At 50.7% G+C, this 22,572-nt stretch overlaps 1 protein-coding gene across 5 annotated transcripts in view; it reads left to right on the forward strand.

The window, feature by feature from the left end:
* The window catches only part of ARHGAP22 (Rho GTPase activating protein 22), a 169,021-nt gene that overhangs the window by 6,144 nt on the left and 140,305 nt on the right, over positions 1-22,572 (forward strand). The gene's annotated exons all lie outside the window — the stretch shown is intronic.

A 22,572-nucleotide genomic window follows, 5' to 3' on the forward strand; every position in this document is an offset into this window, starting at 1 on the left:
CCGAAAGCCTGGAAGCAGTGCGTATCACACTCCGCTCACACCTGTCACTGGCTCAGCCACTCACCAGCATCAGGGAACTGCACTACCACATGCCTGCAGCTTCTTTGAAAGAATTACAGCGAGCAAGAGACCTTCCATCCACTGGTTCATTCCTCAGACGGCCACAACAGCCAGAGAATGCAGTCGTGGTCTCCCGTGAGGATGGCAGGGAGCCCCGTTCCTGGCAGCATCACTGTCCCCTCCTGGGGTCTGCATGGGCAAGGCAGCAGGAGCCAGGAGCTGCAGTTGGTATGGGCTGTGGCCATCCTATCCATGAGGCTAAATGCCTCCTATTTTTCTTCATAGCACTAGTCATTATCATATTGATGTTTAAGTCACATTGGATACAATTTACCCTTTCTCAGTACATGATTCGTTGATGTTCAATAGACTTACCATTGTAATTTTTAAAAGATTTGTTGGTATTTTATTTGAAAGGCAATTTAGAGAGGGGAGAGAGAGAGAGAGAGAGAGAGAGAGAGAGAGAGAAGAGAGTGAGAAAGATCTTCCATCCACTGGTTCACTCCCCAACAAGCTGCAACAGCCAGGACTGGGCCAAGCCAGTGACAGGAGCCATTTACATCTCCCATGAGTGGCAGGGCTCCAAGCACTTCCCGTTCTGCTGGCTTTAGATTTGGATTCTGGTTTTTCTGGCTTCTTAAGGTGAAAGCTTGGGTTCTTCAATCTCAGCAGTTCTATTCTGGTTTAACTGCCCTTCCCTCCCCTGCCAGATCTCCCGAGAATTCCCTTGTGGCCAATCTAATACAAACACACAAGGTGCATGACAAAACCCATCACAAAACCACCTTCTATTACTGGAAGCCTGTGGAAGGTTGGAGGCTGTTCCGGGCCCCTAGCAGTAGTGGATGGGCAGAGCAGGGAGAGGCCAGAGCAGGGAGACTGTAGGGCAGGAGGCCATTGGAAGTCCCAGGAGAGGGCCAGGTAGAAGCGAGGCCATAACAGTGGCGGGGAGGTCTGAACATAAGAAGGTAGAATTCACAGGGTTTGGTGGCCAGATGTGGCAGGTAAAGGCAGAAGGGGGCAAGTTAAGGCCCGGTGTCTGGGAAGGCAGATGGAAGAACATGCATGAGAAGAAATGAGTGCACAGAGGATGCAGAACTGGGGCCCAGGAAAGGCCTCACGGCAGAGGTGGAGTGCAGACAAGAGATGGGCCTAGACACGAGACATGGGGCTTGGCTGCATGGGGCTCCCCCAGAAGCCTGTGCTCTGAGACCTGCTGAGGGCTAACGGTGGCTGCAGGGCTGCTCTCATCCAGCGAGGAGGAAGGAGGACAGGGCCCCAGTGAGCCTGCACTGTCGCCCCAAGCTCTGCTTCCTCGTGCTTCCTGGTGGGGATAGGATGTCAGGTGGGGACTGGCCTGCCAAGGCCCCTGTCCCTGGCTTCCTTCTCCGTGTAGCTTCACGGGGTTGGTCCCTCTGTGAGTGGGCGGGGGGGGTGGGAAGGTCCTGCTCTCCTTGGAGGACATGGGTCACTTGGGATACTGGGATAAGCATCATGAAAGGACTATGTCTCCAGGCACAGCCACACTCTGAGCGACGGGGGCCGAGGGCCTGGGCAGGGCGAGTTTGGAGGCATGCAGTTCAGTACTCTTGCTTTCCTGGGCTCTGAGCTGCCAGCCCTGAGGGACAGTGGAGAGTCTATACGTGGAGCAGATATGTCATGAGAAAGGGAGTTAAGCCCTCACCTGCAACAATAGCATCCCATTTTCAAAGTACAGGTTCAAATCCAGGCTGCTCCACTTCTGATCCAGCTCCCTGCTCACGTGCCCAGGAAAACAGCAAAAGATGACCCAGTTGTTTGGAGTCCTGTGCCCGTGTAGAGTTTCAATGTAGCCTGGGCCAGTCCTGCCTGTTGGAGCATTTGGGGAATAAGATCTCTCTTTCTCTCTCTTCCCTCTCTAAGTGTTGATATCCTTTAAAATAAGTAAAGTAAATAAACTTTTTTTGTTTTTCATTTGACCTGGGAGGCAGCAGTGATAGGTTAAGTGCTTGGGTCACTTACCGTCAGCATGGGAGGCCCAGATGGAGTTCCCAGCCCCGGCCGCAGCTGGTCCCCATCCCAGCTGTGGTGGCCATTGCGGGGAATAAATAAGTGGATAGAAGATCTCCCTGTTTCTACCACTTTGCTTTCCAAAGAAATCCCTGAATCCTTACAAATAACTGAAGAGTCCGTGCCAAAGAAGTAGCTGTGCAGACACTTCGGCAAGCTTCTGGACGGACGGTCGCTCAGCCAGACCTGCCTGCTAGGACCGGGCCAGGCCGTGGCCACAGAGCCAGAACCGGCTGAGTCAACAGCTTTCCCTCCTGAGAGCAGCAGCTTCCGCCCATGATTCGTTTTCCTGTGCATCTGGGACGAGTGACCTCACCCCGAGACTGGTTGTGAAAGGGGCAGACCGCAGCACCGTCCGGCCCCCCGCTGCAGGCTGGCTGAGGCTCCCCAGCTCTGTGGGGACAGAGGCCTTCTTGTGGTCCACACACGGGAGCAGACCACCAGGGCTCTCTCAGTGAAGTTGAAGACATCAATCGCCCTGTCACCTGACCATTGTCCACAGCCCTTTCCTGCTGGGCTGTCATCTTCCTACTTGCTAATTGTTGAACTCTGTTTACTGGAGCGCTAAGACATAGACTATAATGTGAATAAAATATATGTTCTCGAGTGCTAGTGTTGTAGCACAGTGGGTTAAGCTGCTACCTGTGGCAGCACCCCACATGAGCACCGGTTTGAGCTCTGGCTGCTCTACTTCCAATCCAGCTCCCTGCTGATGTGCCTAGGAAAACAGCGGAAGAGGATCTATAAACTTGCACCCCTGCCACCCATGTGGGAGACCTGGATGGAGAATTAAACAGGATTAAAATGGCTCAAACTCTTCTGCCTTGTCTGAGGAGAAAACAGCTGTTACATTGCAAGACCTTGGACTCACACTTGGAGATTGGAATGAGAAAGATGACTTTGCTTTGGTGTGAATAGATGTTAAAATCCACGCCCACAAGGCATTCGCCCAAACATCAAGCAAAATATGTGTTATAAAAAAAATACATGAATTTCAAAGGTTTTTATGCCCATAAAATCAACATATTTGTAATTCCATTTTTGCCTGCCATTGTTGAAGTGCTCTAATTTTTATTTTGATGTATTTATCTTATCTGAAAGGCAGAGAGAGATGCAAAGATAGAAGAAAAGAGACAAATCTTTCATCCACTGGTTCACATCACAGTTGTCTAAAACAGCCAGGATTGGACCAGGCCAGCTTCAGGAGCCAGCAACTCAGGATAGACCTGCCCATGGACCAGGCCAGCTGCAGGTGCCAGCAGCTCAGGCTAGACCTGCCCATGGACCAGGCCAGCTGCAGGTGCCAGCAGCTCAGGCCAGACCTGCCCATGGACCAGGCCAGCTGCAGGTGCCAGCAGCTCAGGCCAGACCTGCCCGTGAGTGGCAGGGACTCAGTTACCTGCACAAACACCACTGTCATTCTGGTTACGCGTTCAGTGGTGCTGGGACTCAAACCCCAGCCTCTGATAGAGCATATGGGTGTCTCACCTGGCATTTTAGCCACCATACAAAGCACCCACTCTGCATCTCTATTGTTTTCTGCATAACAGAAACACAATTGTGTTTTGTTTTTTAAGCTTTATTTATTATTATTGGAAAGATAGATGTACGATGAGAAAGAGAAACAGAGAGGAAGATCTTTCATCAGCTGCTTCACTCCCCAACTTGCCACAATGGCTGGAGCTGAGCCAAACTGAAGCCAGGAGCCAGGGGCTTATTCCAGGTCACCCATGCAGGTGCAGTGTCCCAAGGCTTTGGACCATCTTCTACTGCTTTCCCAGGCCACAAGCAGGGAGCTGGGCGGGAACTTGAGCAGCCAGAACATGAGTGGGTGCTCATATGGGATCCTGATGCTTGGACATGGAAGACTAGCCAATGGAGCCATTGTGCCAGGCCCACATATGCAATTGTAACGTGTGTATCATTTGTCAGCCACCTCTAAAGCCAGATGATGTCCACCTTCCATCAGTCAGCAGGAGCCTACTGGCCTTTCTGTGATGGAGACTGCATCCGCTGGAACATAGACTATCAGGAAGATCAACCTGGAGCCATTTATCGAGATGGATGCCCATGGCCAGGGCAGGAGGCAGGCCTGGGCAGAGAGAGAGGGATGGGAGTTTGGTGCAGGCCTGACTGCCTTGGCCAGCGCCACTGTCAGCTCCGAGAGTGCCCTGAATCAATGCAGGAAGGCCAGGCTGTATATTCCACAGAGGAGGGTCACGGGACAGAGAAGGGATCCTACAGGAGGACGTTGGCAGCGCAGTGGAGGTGAGGGCCTCGTGGCAGCAGCTGCAAGTCAGAGGTCATGGCAGGGGATCTCTGCACTGTGGCTGTCATGGACAATGCCACGGACACATCAGTCTCTATGACATAATCTCCCAGGGATGGACACTCAGGTCGGGGTGTGCCTTACAAATAAGGAAGGTGACCCTTCCTTTGTCACCGTGGTCAGTCAAAAGTTATGTACGTCTCTTGGGGGAGGGATGGGAAAGTGGGACCTGTGTCCTCACTGTGAGAAACCATTGTCCCCCATCCTATACACACACCCCAAAGGTGATCCCACAAGGCTGCCTTGTGGCAATGGGCAATGGGCAATAGGCAGGGCTGCAAATGTGTTTTGTGCTGAAATCATTGTGGCTGTGCACGCACTTTGGCCATAGATTGCTGAGGCCACAGCTCAGTGAGTTCCACAAGGACCTGCTCCTTCAATGGTACTGGGTAGACTGGCCAGGAGGAACCCAGTGCTTTGAAAGCAACTCCTGGGCCTCAGCAGCAAAGAGATGGAGCCCACAGAACACATTCAGTTCTTTGCTCTGGTGCCACATGGTGGACGCATGTGCCTGCATCCAGGCACGGCCATGCACAGGGCCCATCTGAGTTGCTTGAGCCAGCAGGAGGGTGCCGCCATGCCAGCCGCTGACGCAGCACATGTTCTCCCACCCTCTGAGCCTCACTATCTTCTCAAAAGAGGAAGTAAGTAACCAACTCTCCCTGGGAACCCCTGCTCCCCTACCAACAAGTGACCCAGAATCCCCAGGCCTGCTCATCAGATGGCAACTGCTAGGGTTGCGGTTGTGCCCACTGCACTAAGGGTGAGCTCTGGCCCCTGCACTGTGTGCTCCTGGACCTGTTGGGGATGCTCCTGAGGCTGTGCAGGTACACAGCTGGGAAGGCAGGGTCATCTTGAATACAGACGTGGCTGGCCAGGCACCCCCAAGATCCCTAAAGCTTGATTCATCTGCCCCAAGAAGACAGAGGCCAGATATCAGCCCAAATCTACCAGGTGTAGTCATTGGCCCACTTCCTTTGGATCCCCTCCCCCTGCCCCATGCCCCGGGATCCTGTCTTCACTTTCAAGCAGATTCTTCACCATGAGTTCAGAAGGTGCCACCAAGGGACCCCTCTGGGGCATAATTTTCTGAGCCTGAGCAGTATCAGTAGTCCTGATGAGATCTTGAGAAGAGGGTTGTTGTTGTTAAGATTTATTTGTTTACGTGAAAGCCAGAGTGACAGGAAATGAGGAAGAGACAGAGCGTCCATCCACTGGCTCACTCTGCAAGTGGCCGCAACAGCCAGGCCTGGTCCAAGTGGAAGCCAGAAGCCTCGGTTTCCCCACATGGGTGGCATGAGCCCAAGCACTTGGGCCATCTTTCGTTGACTTCGCAGGCTCATTGGCAACCAGGACTCAAATAGGTTCTAGCATGTGGGATTAGGGGATGTAGGAGTCTCAGGATGCAGCTTAGCCCACTGTGACACAACGCCAGCCCCTTCTGAGAGTCCAGGATTCAAACCCAAAACTCTGTGTCTTCCCCACAGTAGGCTCCTGGAATGGGGGTGAATGTCTTGCAATCACTGGATCCAATTTAGGGATGGGAGAGGGTGAAGGATAAAACGGAGAACTGGCTAAACTTCCCGTGGTGCTGGTTCAGTGCCAGTTGCTCCACTTTTTTTTTTTAAAGATTTATTCATTTTTCTTAAAAAGTCACATTTACAGAGTGAAGGAGAAACAGAGAGAAAGATCTTCCGTCTACTGGTTCACTACTCAGATGGCCACAATGGCTGGAGCTGAGCTAATCCGAAGCCAGGAGCCAGGAGCTTCTTCTGGGTCTTCCAAGTGGGTGCAGGTTTCCACGGATTCTGGCTGTTTTCTACTGCTTTCCCAGGCCATACGTAAGCAGGGAGCTGGATGGGAACTGGAACAGCTGGGATAGGAAGTGGCGCCCATATGGGATCTCAGAGAATGCAAGGCAAGGATTTTAGCCACTAGGCTGCTGCACTGGGCCCATTTGTTTTATTTCTGATCCAGCTCCCTGCCTCACATACCTGGGAAAAGTAATTGGGCCCCTGCACCAATATGAGAGACCTGGAAGAAGCTCCTGGCTCCTGGCTTCGGCCTGACCCAGTTGGAAGTCTCTCTCTTTCCTTCTCTATAACTGCCTTTCCATTAAGTAGCGAATTCTCTTTTTAAACACAGGGAGCTGAGCAGGAAGCGCTGTTCTTGCTTTGGGTCTCTGAGTCAGGCTCCCCCATCGCCTGTCTGAGAGGGGACTGGCAGGTGCAAGGGGCCTCCCCACCCCCCTTCGCAGGGATGAAAATGGGACCGAGGGGTTCCTTGTCTCGTATAGATGCAGATGGGGTGAACAGTTTGGGAATTTGGTTGTTTTTGTTTCGTTTGCTTGTAATGCGTCTCTCAAAAAAAGCATCGAAGGACAAAATGAAAAACAGTTTCAAGATCCTGCCTGGCTTTCTTTGTGGTTCTAAAACTGGACAGCATCTTGTTCCATAACATAGAATGAGCGTTCCGATGAGTTGAGCCTAGGAGACTGGTTTTGTGGCTAAACAGTTCAGGGAATTAAGGGGAAAAAAAGCAGAAACAGAAACCGGACTAGTCATTTCAACGTGGCTTTCCTTGTAAGGTGAGGATAGAAAAAAGGAGGAAGAGAAAAGTAACAGTTGGTCAACATCGGGTTCCTGCCTGGGGTTGTCTTTCTTTAAAAAGTGACAGCAGGGCCCAGCACGGTAGCCTAGCAACTAAAGTCCTCGCCTTGCATCTGCCGGGATCATATATGGGCACCGGCTCATATCCAGATGGCCCCGCTTCCCATCCAGCTCCCTGCCTGTGGCCTGGGAAAGCAGTAGAGGACGGCCCAAAGCCTTGGGACCCTGCAGCCACATGGGAGAACTGGATGAAGCTCCTGGCTCCTGGCTTCGGATTAGCTCAGCTCCAGCCATTGTGGCCGTTTGAGTAGTGAACCAGCAGATGGAAGATCTTTCTCTCTGTCTCTCCTTTTCTCAGTAAATCTGATGTTGCAATAAAAATAAATAAATCTTTAAAAAAGAGCGAGAGCAGATGGATTTCATGATCCTGCAGTGGTAAGCGGCCTGCTGGGGGACTGTCACTGACATTCAGTAGTCTTGACGTTGAGGAGGTCAGGGAGCAGCTTATCTTCAGCCTGCAGATAGAGAGGTCCAGTGTGTTCATCCCGTTTTGATTATTTTTTTTTAAAGATTCATTTATTTTCATTTGAAAGGGAGATTTACAGAGAAGAAAAGACAGAGAGAGAAAGATCTTCAATCTACTGGTTCACTCCCCAAGTAGCCACAACTGCTGGAACTGAAGTCAGGAGCCAGGAGCTTCTTCTGGGTGTCCCACACAGGTGCAGGATTCCAAGGACCTCGACTGCTTTCCCAGGCCACAGGCAGGGAGCTGGATAGGAAATGAAGCAACTGGGACATGAGCCAGTACCTTTATGATATGCCGTCATTTGCAGGTGGAAGATTAGGCTGTTGAGCCACCACACCGCTCCCTCTGACCCCTCCATCCCATTTTGATGTTTAGCCTGGTCTGTCAGCATCCAGTTCAGAGCCGTGGCCTCCTGTGAATCTATGAGAATCAGCAGATGTGTTTGCTCAGACGTCTATCGGGCTAGATTTCCTGTCTTGAGCTAAGCCTTGGGGGAGTCTCCGTGTCGCAGGGTTGTGTCCCATGCGCACACAGACATGCGCAGTACTGGGGAGGCTGAGCATGCAGAAAACACAGCTCCCTTCGAGCCCTGGAGATGAGGCAAGCTCAGATCTTCCCTTCCCCAAGTTTGGCCCCAGCCAGAGCAAAGGAGTGAGAGTGGGTGCTGGGAGGAGGCTCTGCCCCATCTGGTCTACCTCCTGCTGGCATCTATGTCTTGAAAAGAAAGCCAGGACCCACTTCAAAATGAACGAGGAAATTGACTGACCGTTCTGGAAGATTTGGTCCTTAGCTTGAGCCCTTGCAAATGTCAGCTGTGCATCTTTGAAGCCAGCTTCTGAGTGGCAGCCTAGAGCACACGAGGCAGGTTTACATAATGCTTAGATTGCAAGTCCTGCAGAAACACAGACCTGGATTCCAACCCAGCCCACCTTGCCTTCCTGCCCCATCTCCCTTGGCTGCACCCAGCCTCTCAGACAGACAAGGGGTTCGTAGTCATATCCAAGCCAGAGCAGGTTGAACCAAGGCACTTCTAAGAACCCACCTGTTCCCAAAAGTGCTTTTAATATCACAACTATTTCCCCCCTGCTGTGGAGGAAAGCAATAGAAAAAATAGTTCATTACTGGTGACTTCCTCTATGACCTCACAGTCCTGGGAGGCCAGGGGTGTCCTTGTTTTAGAAACCAGGAAGCCAGGGCAGAGTCCAGGTAAGTCTGAGCAGCACCACGGGTGTCCAGGTCTCCCAGCCACGTGGCTGTGGCTGGAGGTACCTGTGCCGGGCCGGGCTTCCTGCTGGGGATCCCAGCTCCCCATCCACTGCTGCTAGGCAGGGGAAGGGTCTTAGGTGAGGTCCGAGAATCTCCTGTGTCCACAGTGACCATGCTCTGCCTGCTGAGAGCTCTGGGGTCTTGGGGGTGTGGAATTACTGCCTAGGGACATCCATGGATAAGGCCACAGTATCTGTGGGTGAAGAATGAATCTTGAGGGACACCCAATGACAGGGCCACTGTACTAGCAGGGAAGCGAGGGGACTGAGACCTGGTGACTTGGAGGGAAGAGACCTGAAGATATTTTTGGGTCAGAGCGATGCACCAGCCGACATGGAAGTCCTGGATTGGGCTTGTTAGCATGGAACACGGCTGACCACCACACACCAGCACACATGCAAGCTATGGCTGGGGGCCTGTATGGCAGGGCTGGATCCCAGTACCTGACAGTGACTATTGGATCAGGGGGTGGGTCACATTAGACTGGACCATGACATCAACAGCATGCAAGAGAATCAGGTCTGGGGGTGGATTCTCTGGGGGATATGTGGGCCCAACCCTATGGAACTACAAGTCTCACTGGTTAGCTTGAGAGTTAGAATGGTGATGGGCTGAGCTAGCTGTGACCGTGGAACTCACCAGTGCTCACTGGTATTGCGGCTGCAGGACAAGCAGGGCAGGTCCAGGCTGAGCACCCTAAAACAAGGTGTGGTGCAGGCCAGGCCGCACCAGCTCATACAAAGGCTGGGATGGATGCAGCAGGCCATGTTGGATAAGGGCTAAGCACCCACTGGCATGCGTGAGATCTGGGTCTGGGAGTGGCCCGAACAGGGGAATCTGGGAAATTCCCCTAGTGGGTCATAGCTCCCACTGATGAGCATGTGGTCCAGGCCTGGGTGTTGGGCAGGCTGGACAGGGTAATTCCATCTGTCAGCAAGTGTGTGAGTTGTTTTTGGAGGGGGACGGACTGGGCTCAGCTAAGCAAACCATAACCCACTAGCAAGTGCAGAAACCATGATGGCGTGCAAGTCATGCCGGGCTAGGCTGCCACACCAACTGGTTTGCATAAGCCAAGGATGAGAGCAGACTGAGCAGGGCCAGGTTGCAACACCCGTCAGCGAAAGTAGGAACTTGGGGTTGGCTGCGTGCCGCATCTGAAGGAAAAGGCAAAGACAGAGGAGGGGCTATGTCAAGCTGGGTCAGAGCAACCACTGGTACGCGTGAGATCAGTGGCTGGGATCAGGCCTGGTTGGAGAGCTAAGGGGACACCTTGGCTGGGTTGTGGGTCCCACTGATGAGAGTAGGGGCAAGTGGGGGGTGTGGTCTGGTCTGGATATGAATGCAGTCTCCCTCAGCACAGATGTGGATGGGATCTGGGGTGTGCAAGACTGGGCTAGACTCCAGCACCCACTGGAGCTCATGAGGACCAAGATGGGTGTAGGATGGGCTAGGCTAGATCTCTGCCCCTGCTGAACCATGCGTGAGTTGTGTCTGAGTATGGACCAAGATTGGCTGGGGTGTAGCACCCAACAACAAGAACCAGAATGGATGAGAACCGGTCAGGAAAGGCCACTGTTCCAGCTAGGACAGGAGGTGGACTAAGTAGGGCTAGCCCATGGCCCCACCAGTGTGTGTGAGATCTGGTATTGGGAGAGGTTCTGATGGAGGAGCTTGGCAATTCCTCTATTGGGACCACAGTCCCTGCAGATGAGTGCAAGAACCAAGAAAGGGAGCAGCCCAGTCCAGGTTATGGTACCCATGGGCTTACCTTTGGCTCAGGTCTGGGGCAAGCCAGACTAGGCCAGTTCATATCACCATCTGGCAATCCAAGAGCCAGAATGGTGTGTAATAGCAGCCAGTTCACACTAGGGCCAGGACTGGGGGCTGGCTGGGCTGGCTAGGCTGTAGTCCCCATCGGTATGAGCTGGAACTGGGAGCAAGCCAGTCCAGGCCAGGCTCCAGCATCCACTGGCAAATGCCGAGCTGAGGCAGGTCATGCCAGACTGGGCCATAGCACACGTGAGACCCAGGTGAATCCGTGGGGGGATGGGGGACTGCAGGGAGATCCGCTTCTGGGCCACTATTCCCACTGGGGGGCATGAGAACTAGGACTGGGGACAGACCAGATTGGGCAGGGCTACAATACCTGTTGGCCTACATGTAAGCTGAATGGGGGACAAGCCAGGTTGGGCGGACTGTACCTACTGGTATATGCATAAGCCAGAATGGGTGAGGGTTGGTTGGGCTTTGCCACAGCACCAACTAGCAGATGCTGGCATAGGGGAAAATTCTGTTGAGCTAAATTGCAGTACTGTTTGGAGAGTGCAAGATCAAGGAGTGGGAGTGAGCCCAGTAGGGAAACAGTGGGCACCTCCCTCTTGGGTTGCCACTCCGACTGGTGAGCATGAGAACCAGGACTGGAACAGGCATGGCTAGTCAGAGAGTGGCACCCGCCAGCACATGTGTGAGCTGGATAGTGGGGCTGGTTGGGTTGAACTAGGCTTCAATGCCCATTGACACATATGAGAGCTGAATGAGATGTGGGACAGACTGGACCAGTCTACTGTACATACTGGAACCAGGGCAGGAGGCAGGCCTGGTGGGGGTTATTGTGGGTCGCTGCAAGTAGGCTTCAGATCCCACTGGTTCGTGTGGGGGCTGAGTGTGCAGTGGGCAGGATCAGGTTGGACTGCAACACCCACTCGTTTGTGTAGAAGACAGAGCTGGAGACAACTGACCCAGGAATTGCAACTAACAGCGTGCGTGTGGGCCAATTTGGGCGACAGACTGTGCCAGACCCTGAACTGGCAAGCACATACAAGAGTCAGATCTGGGATCATTTAGATGAAGTTTCTTTGGGGATCCCCCCCAACTGAACTGCTGGGCTCAGAACCCCAACCATGGGGTAAATTGCAGCTTCCATGGTCTGACCGTGGAATGCCTGTGACAGAGCTGTGCCTTAGTGGCTTAGACAGAGCAGTGGACAGTATATCCAGATGCACATGGAGCATATGGCAGTACTTTGGAGCCTGCAGAGGACACCTGGTACCATTATAGAGGATGGAGGACAAAATGAATCAATGAACTACCCCTGCCAAGAGTTGGCAGCGAATACCTGGACAAATGGAGACTCTAAGGTGGACTATGTCAGCCAGTGGACTCTGGAGAGATTTCATCATTAATGGAGTGGCAAGATTGGCAACAATACAGAACTGTTGAACTATCGAAAACACTTGAGCAGGACCCTCAGAGCATGCCCCACAATGGAGACCCTGGGATGGTTGTGAGGCTGGGTGTGGCCTCTCCCCTTCCCTGAGATACAGGAAGAAAAAAAGAATGTCAAAACAGTGGTCTCACCCACTTTCCTAAAGCCCTTGACCCTTGGCGTCCTAATCAAATATGTAAAAAGTATCAAAATAAAATCTATACACTAAAAAAAAGGAAAGAAATGAGAAAGCCCAGGCCACTGACCAGACCAAGTTCACGGAGCTGCCAAAGGCAGGTTAGAAGATGTAAATTCATCCCTCAGGAGCCACAAATGCCACGTACCTTCTGTAACTTCCTGGGTCCCCCTGGCGAGACTCCTTCCGGATGTCCTCTGCCACTAGAGCCCGAAGGAGGCACAGCACCACCACCACCAGCCCAGCCACAAGATGCCGCCCCCTTCCCTGAGCTCGGTCACCTGGGCATCGATGGGCAGATCCGTGATTGCTTTCAGGGAAGCTAAAGCTGCACTTGGGGTTGAACTTGATGACATTGCATCCTCCAAGCCACCTGTTCCCTACACCATTGGCTCCATGTAATTATTCCTGCTGACCCAGTCATAGCCTTGTGGGCCTAGTGAGGTCCCCCAGGAAGCTACCTAGCCCAGTTCCCACCTTTACAAAGGGAAAAGAGACTCAAGGAGGGGAAGTGCCATGGGCTGTTCAGAGGCAGGGGGAACTTGAACTCTGACAATGAGGCTTGAAATGTGGAAAGTCAGAGTTGACAAATAATGATATCCAGAGCGTGTTTCCTCGCAGTGTTCCTGTGTCCAGGCTAGGGAGAGAAAAAAGAAGCCGGAGACACGTTCACTGATTCATGCTGGCTCCAGCCGGCCAGCCACGCTCCTCCCAGGCTGAGCTGGGGTTGCAAGCCAGAAGTGACCGCAGAGGCCTGTTCCAGAAGAGGAACTGCACCCACATGCCCCAAGATGAAGTTGTGTTTCATCTGCGCCGTGGCCACCGGGAACCTCAGGAAGTGGCATGTGCGGACTGATTTGACTTCCTCTTAAGAGCACGTGTGACTCAGTGACCCGAGAATAGCCTCCCCGTGGACACGGACATGGCTTCCGTGTCCACCCCCAGACTGTCCCCGGAGGAGCTGCAGGATGATGCCAGTTTGCTTCCCCCCACAACCCCTTTTAAAAGGGCTTTCTTTTTTTTGAGTATTTGCTTTATTTGAAAAGCAGATTGACACAGAGGGAGACCTTCCATCTGCTGGACCACAGTGGCCAGCCCAGACCAGGAGGCAGGTGACAAGAACCTGGAACTCCGCCCATGTCTCCTATGCAGGGGACAGGCCATCACCCACTGCTTTCCCGGGTGCATTAGCAGGGAGCTGGATTGGAATGGGGCAAGCAGACACGAACTGGCTTTCTCATACGGAATGTGGGCATCATAGGCAGTGGCTTAACCCACTATGCCACAATGCAAGGCTCTGGGTCACTGCTTTACCTGAAAGGGTTATGCAGGCATCGAGGTGTCCCTCGATGACCTAGGTGACCTCAGGGCATGGTGGTCTGTCTTACTTCCACCGGGTGTTGCTTAGAGAGCTCTCATACTACAGCCTCTCTCCACAGCTGCTCCAAGTCCCCACTGCCCATCATTCGCTCAGTGGCTTGTGAGCAAGGCTGCTGGAGTGACAGAACCATACGGAGGTTACTGTTTTCTCTCAAAGACCACAGCCTGCAGAGCCACCACATGCCACCCCACCTCCTGATTCCCATGCAGAGCTCAGGCTGCCCTGGCAAGCACAGATTGACCAGCTGGGGGCAGCAGAGAGCAGCACCCACATCCAAGGCCAGCCCTGAGCTGTCCAGGGCAGACAGGCTGAACGCAGGGAAATGACAAGCCCCTGTCAGGAAGGTGAGGCAAGAGCTAGACCGTCCCCAGAGGTGACTGGGCCATGTCAGCAGGGGTGGCCCCTGGCACGAGTCATGGAGGCACACTCTGTGAGGAGCCACCTCTTTTAAGGAGCTGCGTGCGCCTGATGGGTGTGGAAAAGCCCACCTGCTGACAGAGGGTCAGCACAGCCCCTGTCCCCATAGGGCCTCCCATCACTCACTGTTGTTACAGATTCTAAAAAACTCTGGCCTGGTGGCTCCTCTGGCCTGTTCAAGAACCTTGGTAAAGGAAGCAACACGCCTGTAATTTGCTGAGGATAATGTGTCATGCTCATATACTTTAAAGTTACCCCCTGCCCTTCATGCCCCATCCCGTCCACGCTTAGAGCCCTCCCGGGGAGCCCTGCCCTTCATGCCCCATCTCGTCCCCGCCTAGAGCCTGCCTGGTGACACATGCAAAGTGGACACAGAGCAGCAGTGTGGAGGAGGCACAGGAGTGTTGCCCAGATCGCATGACTCAAAGCCCACTGAAAGGGCCCCGGAGCAGCCCGTTGTGACCAGCAGTACAATTCAGGAATTATGTTGGTCAGTGAAAACATACAATTGCATTCAAGCCATGAGAATATAGCTTCCTCAGGCCACAGACCTGGGGAAGGAAGGAGCCAGGCAGGCTCCTCCCAGAGTTAGCAGGGTGGCAGGAGACTGGTAGAGCCAGCCAGTTCCTGCTCATGGTGAGCCATGGAGTACCTATCCCATGCACTGACTTCTTCCCCTTGACCTTGTGTGGTGTATAGCAGTGTGCCAAGAATTTTCCCATCCCAACCTTCCAGTCGTTGCCCGGCTGGAATGGGTCAGTCAGGAATTATTATCTCAAGTTTGATGCATGGAGAAGCGGTCTGAAATGTTTAAGGAGTTGGCCAACCGTTACCGGGGTTAAGAGTGATAGAACAGGAGCCATGGCCAGATCTCACTCTGCATTCCCACAGCTTCCACTGTGTGGTGCAGCAGAGAGAGAGAGAGAGAGAGAGAGAGAGAGAGAGAGAGATCTTCCATTTGCTGCTTCATGCCTCAAATGTCCCCAGTAGCCAGGCTGGGCCAAGCTGAAGCTGGAACCAGGAACTCCAGGGGGGCCCAAGTCATTGGGCCATCCTCTGCTCCCTTCCCAGGTGCATTAGCAGGGAGCTGGCTTGGAAGTAGAGCAGCCTGAACTCGCTCACATACGGATGTCAGTCCTAGGCAGTGGCTTAACTCACTGCACTGCCAGGTTGGCCCTTTCATGTGGATTGGGGCCTTGGTCGTTCCCATCCCAGAGCAGTCCAACCCTCCAGCTCGAACCTCAGCCTCCCCGACAGTCATCTTAGCCGGGGGACTCAGGTGCCCTGCAGGATGTGAGCTGGATTCTGGGGTGGGAAGAGGAACAAGCCCAAAGGCAGTGCTGGAGAAGGAGGAGGTTGGAGGAGGGAGGTGAGTAGGGTGTAGAGAAAGGAGCCATCTTTTGCCTGTGGACAGACCTTTAAAGCGGAGTGTCACCTTTAGGTCAGCATCCAAACCTGCAACTGCTCTGAGGCTGCTACTCCATGGGCCCACTGTGGTCACAGCTGTGGGGCCTCCCCTGAGACGGGGGACTTAGCTGCAGCATGCAGGACAGGATGTCCTGGGGGATATTTACTTAGCTATAACGAGATATCTTAGGAATAGAACCAAATCTGAAAATAAGCAACTCATTCATGTCTTTTAGGTAGTCAGCCTAGGGATAATTCTGTACAAAATTTTTTTTAAAAGATTTATTTTTATTATTTTTTTTATTGGAAAGGCAGATATACAGAGAGGAGAGACAGAGAGGAAGATCTTCCGTCCAATGACTCACTCCTCAAGTGAGCGCAACGGCCGATGCTATGCCGAGCCGAAGCCAGGAGCCTCTTCCGGGTCTCCCACGTGGGTGCAGGGTCCCAAGGCTTTGGGCCGTCCTCGACTGCTTTCCTGGGCCGCAGGCTGGGAGCTGGAAGGGAAGTGGGGCTGCCGGGATTAGAACCGGCGCCCATATGGGATCCCGGGTGTGCAAGGCGAGGACCTTAACCACTGCGCCACCGCGCCGGGCCCAATTCTGTACAAAATTTTGAATAATTTTGTGCATGAAGCAAAGTTTCTTGGAGTGGGATTTTCTTACTTGGATGTCATATAGGCATCCCACATTTTCAGATTTTTGAAATATTGTGGGTTTCATACTATAATCTCATATTAGATCCTCAACTTTCTACATAATTCAAATTGTAGCAATTCTTCAGTTACACACTGAATTCCCCGCATCCGGTTCATATTCCAACAAAACATATGTGAATGGCTTACTGCTGCATACTCTGAAGGGTGGAAGACTGAGAGATGTGGCAGTTTTGTTTCGAAGGAAGGAATAAATCACGCTCATATTTATCCTCACGGCCTGCATCTGACCCCTTCTGAACCCACACACCTCCAGGTGCTACAGCCTGGCCAGGGTCCCATCAGCATTTTAGGGCACTGGCTTGGTGACTTCCTGGGCTCTTAGAGACTGTGGTAACCCCCTGTAGCAGGGCTCAGACGTGAGTCAAAAGGCCAGAGTTGGGGCACGATGGAATAAGCCACTCCCTGTGACACCAGCATGCCCTGTGGGTGCCAGCTGAAGTCTTGGCTGCTCCACTTCTAACCTAGCTCCAGACTCTGTCTCTGGAGACCCAGCATCCTTCAGATACAGAGGGACAGATGTGGCTGACGTCATCTCATCTGCAAAGGCGACATGGTCACAGACTCTGGGAATCAGGACGGGCGTGCCTGGGAGCTGTCTCCTCGCCTGGCACCATGGATGTCTCGAGATTCCTCTTCAGTCGGCACTCTCTGCCAGGCCATCTTCCTTCCTTCCTTGCAGTATTGGAAAGTGTGTTGGCCGTGGTCCTCAGGCCTCACAGTTCTTGTCTGAAGTCTTTGTTTCATGTCTAGAAAGCATCCAGGTGGACCTATTTTCTCTCCTCCCTTTGAAGTTAGGGTTCCTCTGTTTGATGTTAAATGTTGCTGTTTAAAAGGGGGTTGTTCATAGAAATAGGATCCTTTGTAGAATTTTCCCCATGTGTCCTCTTCTCTGTTCTTGCCTTCTGGTTGTTTCTATCTCTCCATCTGTAGTGGTCTTCAGCTAAACTGCAACGTGCCTTAGTTGGGATTTGTTTAAATTCCACCAAGAATTGGTTGGGTCTCTTGCATTTGAAAATTGTTGTCTTCCCTCAATGCTGGGAAATTATTTGATGTCTTACTACTTCTAGCTGTCCCCTTTAGTAAAACAAATTAGATTTTTATTAGGTCTTTTCAATAAATGTCTAAATCTCACATTTTTCTCCTCTTTGTTTCTCTCTGCTGCATTCTTCCAAACTTCTCATTCAGATGTATCTAGTTTGCCAATTTAAAGATTTATGTATTTTTACTGGAAAATGAGATATACAGAGAGATAGAGAGGAAGAACTTCCATCCACTGATTCACTCCCCAAGTGGCTGCAATGGCCGGTGCTAAGCAGATCCGAAGCCAGCAGCCAAGAGCTTCCTCCGGGTCTCCCACGTGGGTGCAGGGTCCCAAGGCTTTGGGCTGTCCTCGACTGCTTTCCCAGGCTACAAACAGGGAACTGGATGGGAAACAGGGCTGTTGGGATTAGAACCAGAGCCCATATGGGATCCTGGGGCGCGTTCAAGGCAAGGACTTTAGCCGCTAGGCTGCCACGCTGAGCCCACCCGTTTATCTTCAAGTGCATTAATGTTCAATCATTGTATTTATTTTACCTCCAGAGATCCTATTCTGTTGCCTTCCCAAATTTTCCATTCATTTTTAAATTATCAATTTAAATTTGTGTTGGAAGCATAGAGGTAGGACCGAGAGAGAGAGAATTCCCACCATCTACTTCATTCTTCAGATGTCCACATTGACCAGGGCTAAAACCAAAGCCAGAAGCCAGTCAGTCCAGGTCTCCCCTATAGGCTACAGGTGTTTTTTCTGTTTATTCAGATGCTCTTTAATTTATTTAAACAATGTATTTCAGAATATACATTTTGTCATTTTATAAGGTTTGTTCTCACATATATTACTCATATGCTGTGGAGAAAATGCAATTGTTTTCAGAAACCATTTTCAGATGGCTCATTATAAAACAACCATTGATTTTGGTATATTGATCTTGTACCCCATCAAACTAGTTGCTTCGTTCTTGATTTGCTAGCTCCAGTGGTCTTTTTCATGGAGTCTTTTAACTTTTTTACATATGAGATCATGTCATCTGTGGATAGAAATTGTACTTGGTCCTCACCAATGTGAGCCATTCATTTGACTAATTGCTTGAGCTAGAGAGGTATGCCATTGCCTTCTAAGTGATGAGAGCAGAAATCCCTGAGGTCTCTCTCCTGGACTGGTTCACCGCCTGGCACATAGTCGGTCTGGAGTGTCCTCCGCGGGCATGATAGCAGGGTGCTCCATCGTCGCCTGTTAGGTCCAGCTGGAGTGTGGTCCTCGGGCCCTGTTGCTGAGTGCTCCGTCGATGTCTGTTAGGTCCAGCTGGAGTGTGTTCCTCGGGCCCTGTTGCTGAGTGCTCCGTCGATGTCTGTTAGGTCCAGCTGGAGTGTGGTCCTCGGGCACTGTTGGGAGTGCTCTGTCGATGTCTGTTAGGTCCAGCTGGAGTGTGGTCCTTGACCACTGTTGCTGAGTGCTCTGTCGACGTCTGTTAGGTCCAGCTGGAGTGTGGTCCATGGGCACTGTTGTTGCAGAGTGTGCTGTCGACTCCTGTTAGGTCTGGTTGGTGTATACTGTTGCGTGGATCCTCTGTTTCCTGGTGACCTCTGTCTACAGACTCCATTATTGAAAATGGTTTGCTGAAGCTTCCGATCCTTAGGGTCGTAGCTTGTGCTTCCCTACTTGTTTTTGCTTTGTGGACGTGGGGGCTCTGATATTGGATAAATATATACTTACAGTTGTTATTTCATCCTGATGGAATCATTGCATATTGCAGTTTCTCTCTTGTAACAATTTTTGTTTTGAAGTCTATTTTGCCTGGCTTTAATTTAGTTACTCTAAGTCTCTAGACTGCTTGTATCAAGCAGTATCTTCTCCTATCCCTTCACTAGCACTATATTAGTGTCTTTCAAACCCAAAGTAGGTCTCCTTACATTGCATACAGATTGTCCCCAACTTGCAATGGTTTGGTTTACAGTTTTACAAGTTCATTATGATGCAAAAGCTAACCCACCCAGCGAATCTGTTTTTCACTTTTACTACAGTTGCCAGTAAACGACATAAGAGACTCCAGGCTTAGCTGAGCTTTATGCTCTATATTTGCCCACTTGCAGGCAGATGTAAATGTTCCAAGCACGGGTGAGGTGGGCTAAGCAAAGCTGTGTGCTTGGTAGGCCGCGTGTCTTCATTGCCTTTTCAACATACGATGGATTTACTGGGGACATAATGCAGGTGTGAGGAGTGACTGTGGATCACGTGGTTTCCCAAATCCACCCTGCATGATCCTGCCTTTTCACGGGATGTTTTAAAATCCTTTCACATGTAAAGTCATTACTGACATGGAACAATTTACCGCTGCCTTTGTTTTCCTAAGTGTGACATACCTTATATGTGTGACTCAACTATTGCCTTTTGTTTTTCCTTTTACTGTATATTTTTGGGTTGTTTTGTAACTATCTAGCTTAGATTCCTATCAGCTTGATACCGATTCTCCATACAAATTTTTCATCTTTTATTTTCATTTTGTTTGAAAGGCAGCAAGACTGAGGCAGGCAGGCAGGCAGACAAAGAGAGATCTTCCATTCACTGGCTCACTCCCCTAAAAGCCCACACCAGCCAACACTGGGCCAGGCTGCAGCCAGGAACCCAATGCAAGCTGTTTCTGCTCTGTGGGTATCTGGGACCCAGCTACCCGAGTCATGTCCAGCTCCTAACGTACGCATCAGCAGGAAGCTGGAATTCGGGGTGGAGAACTCACCCCTGGGCACTCTGATAGAGGCATCCCAAGTAGCATCTAGACCACCTTGCCAACTGACCACTCCAAAACTTTGCTGTGTGTCACTGCTCCCCCACACGTTCTTAATTACCAATGGCCACTCTGTATATCGGGGGTCTTTCAACATATATTTACTGTTGGATCCAATTGTCTTTTAAATTGTATTTTTTTTAAAAATTTATTTATTTTTATTGGAAAGGCAGATGTATAGAGAGGAGGAGAGACAGAGAGGAAGATCTTCCATCCAATGACTCACTCCCCAAGTGAGCGCATCAGCCGGAACTGAGCCGATCCGAAGCCAGCAGCCAGGAGCTCTTCCGGGTCTCCCATAGGAGTGCAGGGTCCCAAGGCCTTGGGCTGTCCTTAACTGCCTTCCCAGGCCACAAGCAGGGAGCTGGATGGGAGACGGGTGCCCATATGGGATGCTGGCACGTGCAAGGCGAGGACTTAAACCACTAGGCCACTGGGCCAGGCCCTTGTTCTTTCATTTTAACCTGAAGGATTTCACTGTAACATTTTACAAGATAAATCTGTGAGCAATTAGCTGTTTCAATTTGTATCTAAAGTGTTCTGATTGCTTCCTTGTTTTTGAAGGGTAGTTTGTTGAATTCTTGGTTGAGTTTTCTTTTGCTTTTCTTTCAAAAATGGACTTTGAATATATCACTCCTCTGGCCCCTGGCTCCTGGCTCCTGGCCACAGAGCGGAGCTGCCACGTGGAACAGCAGGCAGAGGGTTCCTCTCTGTCTCTCCTTCTCTCTTTCAACACTTTCAAATAAAAATAAAGTCTTTTTTAAAATGATCTTGTTTTTTTGTTCCTTAAACTGGATATTGAGTTAGCTCTTCAGAGCTGCTAACCCTTTCTTCTGCCAGCTCCAATCCGTTTCTCAGTTCCTGTGCTGGCATTTTCAGTTCAGTTACTGCATTTTACAACACTTACGTTCTGGTTTGGTTCCTCTATCATTTCTCTCCGTTTACTGATGTTCTAGATTTGACCAGACACCATTCTCTTGGATTCTTGGGACACGGTTTTCTTGAGTTCATGAGACATATTTACATATTTCAAGCGGCTTATTTAAAATCTCATCTAGAAAGTCCAGCATGCAAGCGCCCCCTAGAGGCTGTTCTGTTGGTTGCTTTTCCCTGTTTACTGCTTAATAATGTTTCATTAAAAACCAGACGTGTTGTATTATACTGCCTCAACTCTAGAAATCGGATTTTTCTCTCTTGTCCAGGATTATTGTTACAGCCTGTTGTAGTGTCTGCTCTTTACCTGTTCAGAGACTTTTCTGAAAAAAAAAATTCATGAAGTCTTTGTCACGTGACTCAGTCCCACAGCTCGGGACTATGCCCCAGCTTCCACATTCTGTTAAAGTAGATACCAAAAACCAACTGAATGTGGAAACTTGGGCCTTTTCTGGAGGATGGACGCATCCTTGGTGTGTACAGGAATATATGCCGCAGGGGCCGATGTGTTGGCTCAGCTGGCTAATCCTCCATCTCCAAGCACTGGCATCCCATAGGAACACTGGTGTGTGTTCCAGCTGCTCCACTTCCCATCCAGCTCCCTGCTTCTGGGAAAAGCAGTGGAGGTTGGTCCAAGTCCTTGGGATGCTGCACCTGCATGGGCGACCCAGAAGAAACTCCTGGCTTTGGACCAGTCCAGCTCTGGCCGTAGCAGCCATTTGGGGAGTGAATCAACATACGGAAAATATTCTCCTTATTCTTCATTCCCTCTTTAAGATCTGCCTTTCCAATTAAAATAAACAAATCTTATATATATATATACTATATATATAATATATAATTATATGATATACTATAGTTATAATAATATATATACAATATATAATATATATGCTCTCTCTATATATATATACAATATACCCTTAATATAAAAAAATCACATTTCTTAACCTTTATTTTTATGGCTTTGGATGATTTTATTTAGTTCATTTTGGGGACCCTGGGGCAGCAGTGACTACGATACTTTCCTCTAGATGTTTTGAACAAGCATCCCTCTCCCCCTGCCCTCCGCCCCAAGCATCTGCTGTAGCACTTGGCTTCCGCTGCCACCAGGCAAGCCTCAGAGATGGGCCCGCAGGGGTCCACCAGGCAGCCAAGCACAACAGCCACAGCTTTCCTTCTTGCTTCCTGAGCCCTCGGGCTGTTGGGCTGGAGAGTGGGAGAGACGCTTGGAGAAACGCCAGCCCCGCAGCTCTTAGGAAGACTTCTGCGGGGTTTGCCTGATGAAGCGTGGTTCCCTTCCGGAGCCAAGCAGTGTGCTGCCGATGTGTTTGTTGTCCTCACGGGGAATTGACTTTATACATTTCCGTCATCTGCTGTCTTCACCAACACCGTTCCTCTGATATCTGCATTAAGATGTGTTTTCTAGATTCTGTGTGGCAGTTTTCACTGTGGGTTTGCTTGCTTGCTTTTTTTTTTTTTATTGTTGTTGATGTTTTGTTTTTAAATCAGGAGATCTGAGAAATTTGTAGCCTCTGACATGGCTGGCTTAGAATTCACCCATCAATTTTCAGTCTGCTCAGATTGACATGCTGTTCCACTTGACAATGAATCTACTCTTGTTAATATCATCAGCCAGGGCCGACGCCATGGCG

Source organism: Ochotona curzoniae, unplaced genomic scaffold (assembly GCF_017591425.1).
Source record: "Ochotona curzoniae isolate NIBS_2020 unplaced genomic scaffold, NIBS_Ocur_1.0 scaffold_4763, whole genome shotgun sequence".
Lineage (NCBI taxonomy): Eukaryota > Metazoa > Chordata > Mammalia > Lagomorpha > Ochotonidae > Ochotona > Ochotona curzoniae.